This window comes from Chiloscyllium plagiosum, unplaced genomic scaffold, assembly GCF_037043375.1.
Source record: "Chiloscyllium plagiosum isolate Xiang-an unplaced genomic scaffold, Cpla_swu_hap1 HiC_scaffold_4, whole genome shotgun sequence".
Lineage (NCBI taxonomy): Eukaryota > Metazoa > Chordata > Chondrichthyes > Orectolobiformes > Hemiscylliidae > Chiloscyllium > Chiloscyllium plagiosum.
Window position 1 is genome coordinate 47,965,537 of NW_028270142.1, and position 14,484 is coordinate 47,980,020.

A 14,484-nucleotide genomic window follows, 5' to 3' on the forward strand; every position below is an offset into this window, starting at 1 on the left:
TAACTTCACCTATTCGCACAATATATTCCATCTGCCAAAATTTTATCCTGTCACTTAATCTGTCTAAAACCCTACGTAAATTCTTTCCACATTTGTTTCCCTCATCCAAGTCATTTCTATATGTATATGTATTGTAAATACTTGTGACCCCGCACTGGGTGGAGCATGGTGGCTCAGTGGTTAGCAGTGCTGCCTCACAGTGCCAGGGACCCGGGTTCAATTCCTGCCTTGGACAACTGTCTGCGTGGAATTTGTACATTCTCCCTGTGTCTGTGTGGGTTTCCTCTGGGTGCTCCGGTTTCCTCCTACAGTCCAAAGGTGTGCAGGTTAGGTGAATTGGCCATGCTAAATTGCCCGTAGTGTTAAATGCATAGTTGGGGTAAATATAGGATGGGGGATTGCGTCTGGGTGGGTTGCTCTTTGGAGGGTCAGTGTGGACTTGTTGGGCCAAAGGGCTGTTTCCACTCTGTAGGAAATCTAATCTAATCTAATCAGAGGTAGTGCTCCTGTGATGCAGTGACGGTGTCCCTATTCAAATCTTATCTGTTTCAGATCTCCGTCGGAACATCTCAGAACAGGTTGATGAGAAAATATCTAAAGAACAGAGCATTAAAAAAGTTTCAAGCAATTAGAGTTAAACAGATCATATCATTCTTCGACAGGAATTGAGTAATTTGAGAGTAACTATCAAAAAGGAACTGAATAAATGAATCCCCATAGTACACCACTAGTTACAGCCTGGAAACCTGAAAATGCCCCTTCTTTCCAATTTTCTAACTTCTGTTAGTTGGCTAATCCTCTATCAATACTAACAAATGACCCCGTCTTATTAAATAATTGTTTTTCCTTCTCTTGTGAGACCAGCATTCATTACCCATCCCGAGTTGCCCTTGAGAAGGTATCCTCTTGAAACACTGCAGTGCATGTACAATACTACTGGAAGGAAATTCCAGGATTTAGATCCAGCATCAACAAAGGAATTGTGATATATTTCCAAGTGATGTTAGTGAGTGACTTGGAGGGAAACTTGCAGGTGGCATGGTCGCCAGGTATCTGCTGCCCTAATTCTTCTAAATCAAAGCAATTGTAGGCTTGGAAGGTCTGTCTAAGGGTCTTTGGTGAATGTCTGCAAGGCAACTTTTACACAGTGCACGCTGCTACTGAGTGTCAGTGGTAGAGGGAGTGGATGTGGTGCCAATCAAATGAGCAGCTTTGTTTGGATAGTGTCAAGCTTCTTGAGTGTTGTTGGAGCTGCACTCATCCAGGCAAGTGGAGGGTCCTCCATCACACTCCTGACTTGTGCCTTGTAGATTGTAGACAGACTTTGGGGAGTCAGGAAGTGAATTACTCACCGCAGTATTTATTACCTCTGACCTCCTCTTGTGAACACTGTTTATGTGGCAAGTGCAGTTGAGATTCTGGTCAATGGTAACCCCCAGGATATTGATAGTGGGAAATTCAATAATGGTAAAGCCATTGAATGTCAAGTGGTGGTGTTAGATAGTCTCTTAGCAGAGATGGTCATTATCTGGCATTTGTATGATGTGAGTGTGACTTGACACTTGTCAGCTTGTTGTCAGGGTCTTGTTGTATTTGAACATTAACTATTTCAGTATCTGAGGATTCATGAATGGTGCTGAATATTGTGCAATTGTCAGTGAACATTCCCACTTCTGACCTTATGATGGAGGGAAGATCATTAATAAAGCAGCTAAACATGATTGGGCCTCAGACTCTACCCTGAGGAACACCTGCAGAGGTGTCCTGGAACTGAAATGACTGACCTCCAACAGCCACAACCATCTTCCTGTGTGCCAGGTATGACACCAGCTAGAGGGGAGTTGTCCCGATACCCACTGATTCCAATTTTGCCATGGCTCCTTGATGCCACACTCAGTAAAATGTGGCCTTGATGTCAAGGGCTGTCACTCTTACCTCACCTCTGGAATTCAGTTCTATTCTGCATGTTTGAACCAAGGCTGTAATGTGGTTAGGAGCTGAGAGGCCCTTGCAGAGCCCAAGCTAGGTGTCAGTGAACAGGTTATTGCTGAGCAGGTGCTGTTTGATAGCACGATTAATTATATCTTCCATCACTTTACGGAAGGTGGAGTCTCAAAGAACCATGCAGCAGAGAAGTAGACCCTTCAATCCAAATCATCTGCACTGACTAGGTCTCCCAAACTGCCCTAGTCCCATTTGCCTGCATTTGGCCAATATTTCTTAAACCGTTCCCATTTATGTACCTATCCAAATGTCTTTTAAATGTTGTAACTGTACCTGCATCTACCATTTCCTCATGTCATGTACAAACCACCCATTGTATGAAAAAGTTGCCCTTCAGGTCCCTTTAAAATATTTCCCCTCTCACCTTAAAATCATGCCTCTATTTCAAACTCACCTACCCCAGGAAAAACACCATTGCTATTTAACTTATCACTGCCCCTCTTGATTTTATAAACCTCTATAAGGTCACCCCTCAACCTCCTACACTCCAATGAAAAAGATCCCAGCCTATCCAGTCTCTCTTTATAATTCAACCCCCCCAGTCCCAGTAACATCCTTGTAAATCTTTTCAGATATAGATTATTTGGAAAGTAGAGTGGAGAAATGGCAGATGGAGTTTAATCTCAACAAGTGTGAGGTAATGCATTTTGGGCAGTTAAATGCAAGAGGAAACTATTCAGTAAATGCTCGGATCATTAAGAACATTGATACACAGCATGTTGGGGTGCAAGTACATCGCTCCCTGAAATTGGCAACACGAGTGGATAAGATGATAATGAAGGTGTATGGCATATTTGCCTTCATTGGTTGGGGAATTGAATGTAAAAGTTGGCAAGCCATGTTGCAGCTGTATGAAACTTTAGTTAGACCACATTTGGAGTACTGTGTGCAGTTCTGGTCCCCACACTATGGGAAGGATGTGGAGCCTTTGGTGAGGATGTAAAAGAGACGTTACCTGGATTGGAGGGAATTAGCTATAAGGAGAGGTTGATTAACTTGGATTGTTTTTGCTAGAGCATTGGAGGCTGAACGATGATGTGTCTGAAGTATATAAAATTATGAAAAGCGCAGAAAATGTGGATGGTCAGAGTCTTTTTCGCATGGTAGAAATGTCAAATATGAGTGAGTGTGGATTTAAGGTGAGAGGGTGTGTGTTCAAAGGAGACGTATGGTACAAGTTTTTACACAGAGGATAATAGATGGCTGGAACGCACTGCCTTGGAGGTGGTAGAGCAGATACGATAGCAACAAGCATTTAGATAGGCACATGAACAGGCAGGGAATAGAGGGATATAGACTAGGTGCAGGCAGTTGGGATTATTTTGGATTGGCATCATGCTTGGCACAGCCATGGTACTGGAGGGCCTTTTACTGTGCTGTGCTGTTTTATGTTCAATGTTACAATAACCTAGACACTGGAAATAAGCAAAATCAGCCCTGTTGACCATTCTTATAAACAGATGAAGGCTGGTGCCAAAACTGGGAGAACTATTGCATAGACTACTCAATCAATAGGATTGGACATAGCCACACTCACGGAATCATAACTTCAAACAATATCCCAGACAACTCCAGCACCATCCCTGGGTTTGTGCTGTCCCACTGGCAGGACCGACCCAAACGTGGTGGCAGCAAAATGGTCTTGACTTGGGAGGGAATTGCCCTCAAAGTGCTTAACATTGCTTGGACCCCATGAGGTCTCATGGCATCAAGTTAAACACTGGCAAGGATTCCTATTTCTAATTACCACTGTGAGTCATCAACAGCAACCGAATTGTACTCTAACAAAATTTGCAACCACATGGCCTGACATATCCCCCATTCATCATAACCATCAAGCCCCAAGGGACCAACCTTGGTTTAATGAAGAATTCAGAAAGGCATGCTGGGAGCAGCATTAGGTATACCTAAAAAATGAGGTCTGAATCTGGAGAAAGTACAAAATAAGATTACTTGCATGATAAACAGCAAAAGCAGCAAGTACTGGACAGAGCTAAGGCAATTCCACAATTAATGATTCAGATCTAAGCTCTGTAGCCCTGTTATATCCAGTTGTGAATGGTAGTGGACAATTAAGCTCAATGCAGGTAGAAGCTCCACAAGCATCAATCATGGCGGAGCCCAATTCATCAGTACAAAACATAAGACTGAAGCATTCACCACAATCTTCAGCCATCAGTACTAAGTGGATGACCATCTTGGCCTCCACCAGTGGTCCCCAACATCACAGATACCAGACTTCAGTCAATTCGATTCACTCCACATGATATCAAGGAATGGCTGGAGGTACTGGATTCTGCAAAGGTTATGGGCCCAGATAACATTCTGGTAATAATACTAAAGGCTTGTTTTCCAGAGCATGCCATACACCTAACTACATTGTTCCAGTAAAACTACAACACTCACATCTGCCCAATAGTGTGGAAGATTGCCATGTATGTCCTGTACACAAAAAGCAGAACAAATTTAATGCTCCAGTGAAAAACGTTCCAGCCTATCCAACCTCTCCTTATAACTCAAACCCTCCCATCCCAGCAACATTGGTAAATATCTCTGAATCCTCTCAAATTTAATAATATCCTTCCTATAGCAGGGCAACTAGAACATACACAGTCTTCCAAAGTGGCCTCACCGCCATCCTGTACGACCTCAACATGGTGCCCTAAATGCTCAGAGGGCAGTAAGTATAGGCAACGAAGGCAAGCATGCTAAATGCCTTCTTAACCACCCTGTCTAACCATGACTTAACTTGCAAAGGACTATGTACCTGAACCCCTATATCTCTGTTTGACAACACTACCCAGGGCCCTCCCATGAACTGTATAAGTTCTGCCTTTGTTTGTTTTACCAAAATGCAATACTTCACATTTATCCAAATTAAAATCCACCTTCAGTAAAGTGGTAGAAGATGTCATCAATTGTGCAATCAAACCAGATTGCTTAGCAATAACCTGCTTCCTTATACCTGGTTTAGGTTCTGCCACAACCACTCAGCTCCTGACCTCATTTCAGCCTTGGTTCAAATATGGACAAAAGAGGTGAATTCCAGAGATGAGGTGAGAGTGACAGCCCTTGACATCAAGGCTGCATTCGATCGAGTGTGGCATCAAGGATCCTGGGCAAAATTGGAAACAATAGGTATCAGGGGGAAAACTCTCTGCTGATGGGAGTCATACCTAGCATAAAGGAAATTGGTTATGATGGTTGGATGTCAGTCATTTCAGCTTTAGAACATCTCTGCAGGAGTTCCTCAGGGTAGTGTCCTAAGCCCATCAATCTTTAGATGTTCCATTGAGGACCTTCCCTCCATTTTGAAGTCGGAAGTGGGGATGTTCGCAGATGTTTGCATAATATTCAACACCATTCACAATTCCTCAGAAACTGAAGCAGTCCACATCCAACTGTAGCAAAACCTGGACAATATCCAGGCTTGCGGTGACAAGTGGAAAGTGATATTTGTGTCACAAAACTGCCAGGCAAAGACCATATTCAACAATTGAGAATCTAACCATCACTCCTTGACATGGCATTATCATCACTAAATGTCCCAACATCAAGGTCCTGATGGGGTTACCATTGACCAAAACCTGACCCACTCCATTTGCACTGGGTACTACTTACTTGAGAGCAAAGAAAACAAGACACAAAGAAGTCAAGCTCGAGAGTTGGCGCCAGTGGAGGAGTGTGGGGTTAGGGGTGGAGGTAAGAGAGAGAAAGAGAGAGAGAGAGAATGTGAGTTTCTTCAATTATGGAATTCAATATTGAGACCTTGAGGGTGTACTTAGGAACTAGCAGATGAATGGAACTGTTTAGATAGCTCTTCTAGTATAAGCAAGATGGGCTGAGTCATCTCCTCTTTGCCTATTTGATAAACATAATGCACATAAAGGGGTTCCACCCACCAATACTGAGGATTTTGGTAAACTCATAATTCAAATCTGTCATCCTGCAGATTTAACCACCAGCAGATAAAAAGCAGGGAAAGATGATAGAGTAGGAAAGTGTCATTTCAGTTCAACCATCATCATTACTAAAGTTAACCAGTCCTTTAAAATGCCAGGAATACCACAGAGTTTTATATGGATGTTTGGCTTTTAGTGTAGCTGAGAAACATGTCTGAATTTTAATTGATTTTAACATAAATGAGTTAAGTATGCTTTTCCACAGACTAAGATCGTAATACCTAACACAACAATCTTCTGCGTATTAAATGAATGTGACTCTGTTTTGTTTTTGTACAGATGAAAGCCATTCCATTATTTCTTTCCCAGAGGGAGAATTTTTTTTTAGGAGCTTTTATTATTTTTCCTTAAATCCATACAAAGACTGTACCTTTTGGAAAGCCTGATTAACAACACAGCATAAAATTGAACAAAGCATACTTGCCAGTTATTGGTCAGTTATTGGTAACAAATGGCTTAATTGATTGACTGTTAAATTTTACGTTATGAATGGGTTTTCTAAAAGTCAAATGAAAATGACGCATTCACTGGTGAAGAAACAATTCATTTGATAACTTTACTTCATTGAAGTGGTTGCCAGTATGTGCAGGGTATCATTTCAGCTTTAACAGTGTGCAAAATGATCTGGAAGGAACAAATGCTCAACAAATCAAAAAGAGAGAAAAGTGAGTACAACCTCTAGAAGTGCCAGCACGAAGGTGATTCTAGGGAGATTGCATAAGTTGGACAGGCTTTGGTAAAAACCACAAATGAGACAAAGTGCCAGCGGTTGAATAGATGAGGACTATCCCACATGCAACAGAACCAAGGTTGACAGAATTGTTACCTCATGCAGTGCCAATTTCCTGCTTGCTCCCCATAACCCTGAAAGTTCTTCCTTTCCAAATGACCATCAGATGCCATTTTGAATGTCCCAACTGCATCTTCTTCCATCACACTCTGAGGTGATGCTTTCCAGACCTTAACTACTCAATGAATATTTATGTTTTTTCCTTCTCGCTTTTGTTTCTTTTACAAATTGCTTTGATTCTATGCCCCTTCATTCTTAATTCTTTCATGAGTGGAAACAGTTTCACCCTATTTAATCTGTCCATAGACTGATTCCTTTCGAATTATAGAATCCTGGTAGTGCGGAAAGAAACCATTTGACCCATTGAGCCTGCACCAAACTCCCCGAAGAGCATCCCAATCAGACACAGCCCCACCCCCCAATCCTATCCCCATAATCCTGCATTTACCACAGCTAATCTAATTATTGTGCACATCCCTGGACTCTAAGGGGCAATTTAGATTAGATTATCTTAGATTACTTACAGTGTGGAAACAGACCCTTCGGCCTAACAAGTCCACACCGACCCGCCGAAGTGCAACCCACCCAGACCCATTTCCCTACATTTACCCCTTCACCTAACGCTACAGGCAATTTAGCATGGCCAATCTATCTAACTGGTTCATCTTTGGACTGTGAGAGGAAACCAGTGAAAAATCACGTAGATGTGTGGAGAATGTGCTAATTCCATACTTCAATAGCCTTTTTAAGCTATCAACAAAACTATGAATTCAGAAACTAATGCTGAGATAATTTCAGCTTTTGGAACACGGACAGATATTCATAATGACTTCTCCTTAGGAATTGTCAATAAATAACCCTCTTAAAACTGTATGAACAGATTCTGCACTAACTCACCTGTCAACCAAATCATTCCAGGAAACGTTTTTTTAAAAAATCACTGACAGCTGTAGCCAGTTTTCTTTTGCAGTTTACAACCAGAGGTGAAGGGCTCTTGTGGTGTCATGTTAGTGTCCCACCTCTAAACCAGGAGGCCTGGGTTCAAGTTCCATCCACTGCAGAGGTGTGTAATAATAACATCTCTGAACAGATTAATTAGAAAATATCTAAAGATCATGGTGGCTCAGTAGTTAGCACTGCAGCCTCACATCACCAAAGTCCCAGGTTCGATCCCAGCCTCGGGTGACTGTCTGTGTGGAGTTTGCACATTCTCCCTGTCTCTGCATGGGTTTGCTCCGGTTTCCTCCCACAGTCCAAAGTAGTGCAATTCAGGTGATTTGGCGATGCTAAAGTGCCCATAGTGTTAGGTGCAATAGTCAAAGGAAAATGGGTCTGGGTGGGTTACTCTTCAGAGGGTCGGTGTGGACTTGTTGGGCCGAAGGGGCTGTTTCCATGCTGTAGGGAATCTAATCTAATCTAATCAGAGGTTGCACTCCTGTGATGCAGTGACGGTGTCCCTATTCAAATCTTATCTGTTTCAGATCTCCGTTGGAACATCTCAGAACAGGTTGATGAGAAAATATCTAAAGAACAGAGCATTAAAAAAGTTTCAAGCAATTAGAGTTAAACAGATCATATCATTCTTCGACAGGAATTGAGTAATTTGAGAGTAACTATCAAAAAGGAACTGAATAAATGAAATGTTGCAAGGCCTTGGACCCTGGGGAAAGTAGGACAGATTGAATAGCTTTTTCAAAAAGCTGGTAGAAATACACTAGACCAAATGGCGTCTTTCTGTCTGCATGATTCTTGATGCTATGATTCTAAGAGTTAATTTACATTTCATGGATGGTAGATCTGGTCATTTGTGAGCAATATATTTGGGAGTCAATTAAAAGCATATCAAAAGAAATTTTTTGTGTAGCATCTCTCATTGACCCTCTCAGATACACTAAAGTACCTCATGGTCAGTGAATCATAGAGTCATAGAGATGTACAACACAGAAATAGACCCTTTGGTCCAACTTGTCCATGCCATCCAGACATACCAACCCAATCTAGTCCCACCTGCCAGCACCTGGCCCATATCCCTCCAAACCCTTCCTATTCATATACCCATCCAGATGCCTTTTAAATGTTGCAATTGTACTAGCCTCCACTACTTCCTCTGGCAGCTCATTCGATACACGTACCACCCTCAGGTGTCGTACTGAACAGGTTGAGATGAAAAAAAAAACAAGAATTAGCAATTTTGTGCAGAGGGAAATGAATATGCAGAATGTGTTTTCAAATGAGGCAATTTATCTCGTACCAATACTGGGAGAAACTTTGAGGGGGCTTGGGAATTACTTCCTAAATATGACGATTGTGCTAATGTTTTCCAGTACTAACACTACAATTGTCAGCTTTTCACAAGACAGTAAAAGTATTTAACAAAACATAGATTTTTAAGCACCATGACTAAATCAATCCTATTGATATATAACCAACTAGAAAGTAGAGTGGAACAAGAACTACTGCCAAAAGGCTCTATTAATTGGTAGAATTTTTCTCCAATTGATATAGCTTCAGTGTACTGGTGGTGATGGTAAAGAATGATTGCTTGATTGTAATAATTAGTTCTGTGTTTTTGAGTATTGTGGATATGCAGGCAAATGCAACAGTAGTAAGGGCTCAGATGCAGACATGAGATCAATGACTAGGACAAGAGAAACACTTTCCCGATCTCTTTTGAATCGTGTCATTGGATTTTGTATCACCTCCCTCAGAATTGAACTTCAATGTCAACCTAGATTATAAACTTGCAGTTCCGCTATGCAGCTTGAACCATTGCTTCAGAAACAAGAATGATCAGTGGAACTTTCACTGATTGTGGTCCTGAGGTAGTGTTCAGAAGAGGAGGGAAAGAGAACCAAATGCGAGCTGGTCACATGCTTTTCGAACTACGGTGGAGGCAGAAAGAGTATGATGCCTTCAGGTGTTTGGTGATGGTCCTTTAAGGTATGAAATGAAGTGGACCACATTTTCAGAGTGCAGCCAATCAGCATTGCTAATATTCAGGGTTACACAGAAAACCTCAAACTGATGGGTCATTCTTCGGCGAGTTGGTATGGACTTGTTGAGCCAAATGCTGAAAATGTGTTGCTGGAAAAGCACAGCAGGTCAGGCAGCATCCAAGGAGCAGTAGAATCGACGTTTCGGGCATGAGCCCTTCTTCAGGAATGAGGTGAGTGTGCCAAGCAAACTAAGATAAAAGTTTTATCTTAGTCTGCTTGGCACACTCTCCTCATTCCTGAAGAAGGGCTCATGCCCGAAACGTTGATTCTCCTGCTCCTTGGATACTGCCTGACCTGCTGCGCTTTTCCAGCAACACATTTTCAGCTCTGATCTCTAGCATCTGCAATCCTCACTTTCTCCTTGTTGAGCCAAATGGCCTGTTTTCACACTGTAGGGATTCTATGATGTTCTACGATGATGATGTCTTGTAATCCCCTTATTCACATAGGCCTGTTTCAGTCGTGGGCCTGGACACCTCTTCCTAACCAGCAAAATGAAGCACTTTTGTATACATGATGGATGCAGCTTGCCTCTCATTTTGGGCAATTTTATGCCTGTTCTGTACCTGAAGAATGAGCATGCCACCATTGAATAACTGACGCCCTTGTTTTTTCCCAAGAAATGAAGGAGGTATATGCCTTAACATAGCTTTCGTATTCTTGCCTCACCCCACATATCACTTGTACACATGCCTTGAACATAAAACTTAAAATCTACCCTGTCAATATTGAAGACATTAAATATATATCTCAGAATCACAAGTGTTAAAATGTTGTTTAGTCAAACACTGAGCTGTTGGACGTTTCACCTAACATATTTTCCTCCATTTCTCTGATTTCAAATATGTGGTTTTTGTTTCCAATTTTTTTAACAGATATAATTAACTTGTAACCAATCGTCTCTATCCTTTAAACATTCAGTGCCAGCATCAATGTATGCAAGTAGACATTCTTCTTATAATTAGGCAAGATCCCAGATTTTTTTCAGGATTTATTAAAGCCACTGAGAAATTTGACCGATATCTCCTGAAGCACAGTTAGCATGGCCTTCACATGATGGCTGCCTGCTGGACAAAGTGCTTCTCAGGCTCAATTAATCAACACTCCACAGGGTAAAAGCCAGAGTGCTCTAAAGGCCTTTAGAAGATTGCCACTTTGCTCTGTTGGGGATTTCTATATGGTCCACTCTACAGCAGCTCTTCGCCCTGTACTCTTAATTAACCCCTTGTGGTTGGGTAACACAAAATAAACTGTTGCAAAATTAGTGCTGTTTAGCTGTTTTACTGGGCATTCTCAGACTTGTGTCTTCGAAATGTACTAATGTATCAGTGTAGTATTCAATGTTACAACTCATTTTTTTGCAGGGAAAATCCTACTCTATTTGACAATAAGTTATTCAGGTTTTTTCTTAAGACGCTGTGTAATGAGAAAATGTTTCCACCAGAATGAGGGTCAGTGACTATACAGCACAGCTTGAAGATAATGGAGCCAAGTACCAGAGGGGAGCTGAGCTTCTTCTTCATGTGGCAATTTGTTGTGATCTGGAATGCAAAGTCTGAAAACGCAATGCATAGTAGATTCAGTTGTAGTTTTTAAAAGGACATTATGCAAATACTTAAAATATTGCAATATACAGGCAAAGATAAGAGAAGTAGGACTAATTAGATAACTAGGAGAAAGTGAGGTCTGTAGATGCAGGAGGTCAGAGTTGAGAGTGTAGTGCTGGAAAGGCACAGCAGGTCAGGCAGCATCCGAGGAGCAGGAGAGTCGATGTTTCGGGATGGAGCCCTTCATCAGTAATGATTTCTGATGAAGGGCTCCTGTCTGAAACGTCAACTCTCCTTCTCCTCGGATGCTGCCTGGCCTGTTGTGCCTTTCCAGCAACACATTCTCGATTAATTAGATAACTTTCACAGAAACAGTATGGACATGATAGACTGGGTGGCCTCATTCTGTGCTGTACCATTTGATGATTTTAAAGTTGCAAGCTTGAATCAAAATTTTAAAAGTAAGTAAGTTATTGTGAGGGTGAGGAGGCAGCATATGCCTGAACCTAAACTACAGGAGATTAATTGGGCACCAACTTAAAGCTAAGATAGAATTTGTCAAATTATAAATATATATTGGATGAATGTATTCAGATTTGTGAAAGTAACACCACAGGGGTAGCTCAGTGGTTAGCACTGCTGCCTCACATTGCCAGGGATCTGGGTTTATTTCCATCCTTGGGTGAGTGTCTGTGTGGAGTTTACACGTTTTTCTCATGTGGGCATGGGTTTGCTCTGGGTGCTCAAAATCCTTTCACAGACCAAAGATGTGCAACTTAGGTAGATAGGCCATGCTAAATTGCTCATAGTGTCCAGGGATATGCAGGTTGGCTAGATTAGCCATGGGAAATGTAGGGTTACATGGTAGGGGGTGGGTCTGGCTGGGATGCTCTTCAGAGGGTTGGTGTGGGCTTGATGGGCTGAAGGGCCTGTTTCTGTGTGGTAGAGATTCTATGAAAGTCGGCATTTAAAATGCCATCACATGGAATAATCCTTCTATAGCCTTAGGTTTTCAAGCATCATATAACAGTCACATGATCAAGGAGGATGCAATTTGTATAGCATATTTCATGGTCTGGGCACATTTTGCTCACAGGAACATCCCAAAAACAGCAATGGGATAGATTACTGGGAAATGGGGTTTTCTCTTAATTGCCCTCTGAAATGGCCTGGACAGACAATAAGTTCAAGGACAGTGGGATCGACAACAAAGGCTGCCCTTGCCAGCAGCACCCACATCCCACTGAAAAATTAAAAGATAATCTGCTTCAGAGACATTCTCTGAGAGTTGAATATCAACCACAATACTGGGAAGAGCATTCCCTGCTCCCTTTTCAATGGATTGTTGATGTCTGAGAGACCTTCAGTTAAAGATTTCATCCAACGAGTTACAACACCAACAGCACTGTACTCAGATGGTAGTACGCATTGTGTGCTCAAGTTTCTAGGTTGGGGCTTGAACCCATCGGCTCTATCTTAAAGATCAGAACACAACAATCAAGTCAATTTGACACCTATTATCAAAAAAAGTCATGGTAAAAAGATGCAAAATTGACAATGGGAAGAGGGACATTATCCAAAATGTACTTTTGACTCAATAGTTTGTGGGTGCTATTTGCAGTTGATTAGTGAAAAATAAAGTTCATTGTACCACTTTATTCTGACTATTTCTTCAAATCAGTAGTGATTATGCAAATGCTATTGAAAGCTACTGATGTCTTATTGAAAATTCTTTTGTGTTGTCAACAATAATTTATCCCTTTTTGTTAAGATAAATATACATGATAACTACTTGCTGATGGAAAATACTGGTTATGCATATATTTGTGCTAACCAAAAATGCAATTGATACTAGTATGATAAAAGGAAAACAAAAACAGAAATTGCTGAAAAAACTCAACAGGTCTGGCAGCAAAAGGTAACATTTTGGGTCCAGTGACCCTTCTTTGTAAATCATAAATAAAGGAAAATATTGTAGCTACTGCAAACCTGAATAAAACCAAAGAATACTGAAAAAGATCTGGCTACATCTGTGGAGAGGTTTGCATCTGTGGAGAAGTTGTCAGAGTTAACTTTTGAGTCCAAAGATTGACGTTTGGAACCGAAGAAACTGAATAATAATGGCTTTATTTTGTTGACAAAGGGGAGGCAGCACAAGTAGAACAAAAGGTGAGGATGCCCAGATCAGAAGACAAAGGTAATGCAAGTGGTGGTAAAAAGAGAGATTGAGATGTAAAATAGGTGTGAATGAATTGGAGGAAAGAGATCAGCTCTGCTGAGACCAAAGTCCACAATAAAAAAAAATGCTAGAATGCTGGAAATCATAAATAAAACAAAAAGAGAAATGTTGGGATTTGCTGGAATATTACAGCAGCGGTAGTAAGGTTGGCTTCAGAACAATATGGATTAGTGGTGCTGGAAGAGCACAGCAGTTCAGGCAGCATCCAAGGAGCTTCGAAATCGACGTTTCGGGCAAAAGCCCTTCATCAGGAATAAAGGCAGTGAGCCTGGAGCGTGGAGAGATAAGCTAGAGGAGGGTGGGCGTGGGGAGAAAGTAGCATAGAGTACAATAGGTGAGTGGGGAAGGGGATGAAGGTGATAGGTCAGGGAGGAGAGGGTTGAGTGGATAGGTGGAAAAGGAGATAGGCAGGTAGGACCTACCTGGATTACACTTCTTCCCACCCTACCTCTTGCAGAAATGCCATCCCATATTCCCAATTCCTCCGCCTCCGCCAGATCTGCTCCCAGGAGGACCAGTTCCACCACGGAACACACCAGATGGCCTCCTTCTTTAGAGACCACAATTTCCCTTCCCACGTGGTTAAAGATGCCCTCCAATGCATCTCATCTACATCCCGCACCTCCGCCCTCAGACCCCACCCCTCCAACCGTAACAAGGACAGAACGCCCTGGTGCTCACCTTCCACCCTACCAACCTTCGCATAAACCAAATCATCCGCCAACATTTCCGCCACCTCCAAACCGACCCCACCACCAGGGATATATTTCCCTCCCCACCCCTTTCCGCGTTCCACAAAGACCGTTCCCTCCGTGACTACCTGGTCAGGTCCACGCCCCCCTACAACCCACCCTCCCGTCCTGGCACTTTCCCCTGCCACCGCAGGAACTGTAAAACCTGCGCCCACACCTCCTCCCTCACCTCTATCCAAGGCCCTAAAGGGGCC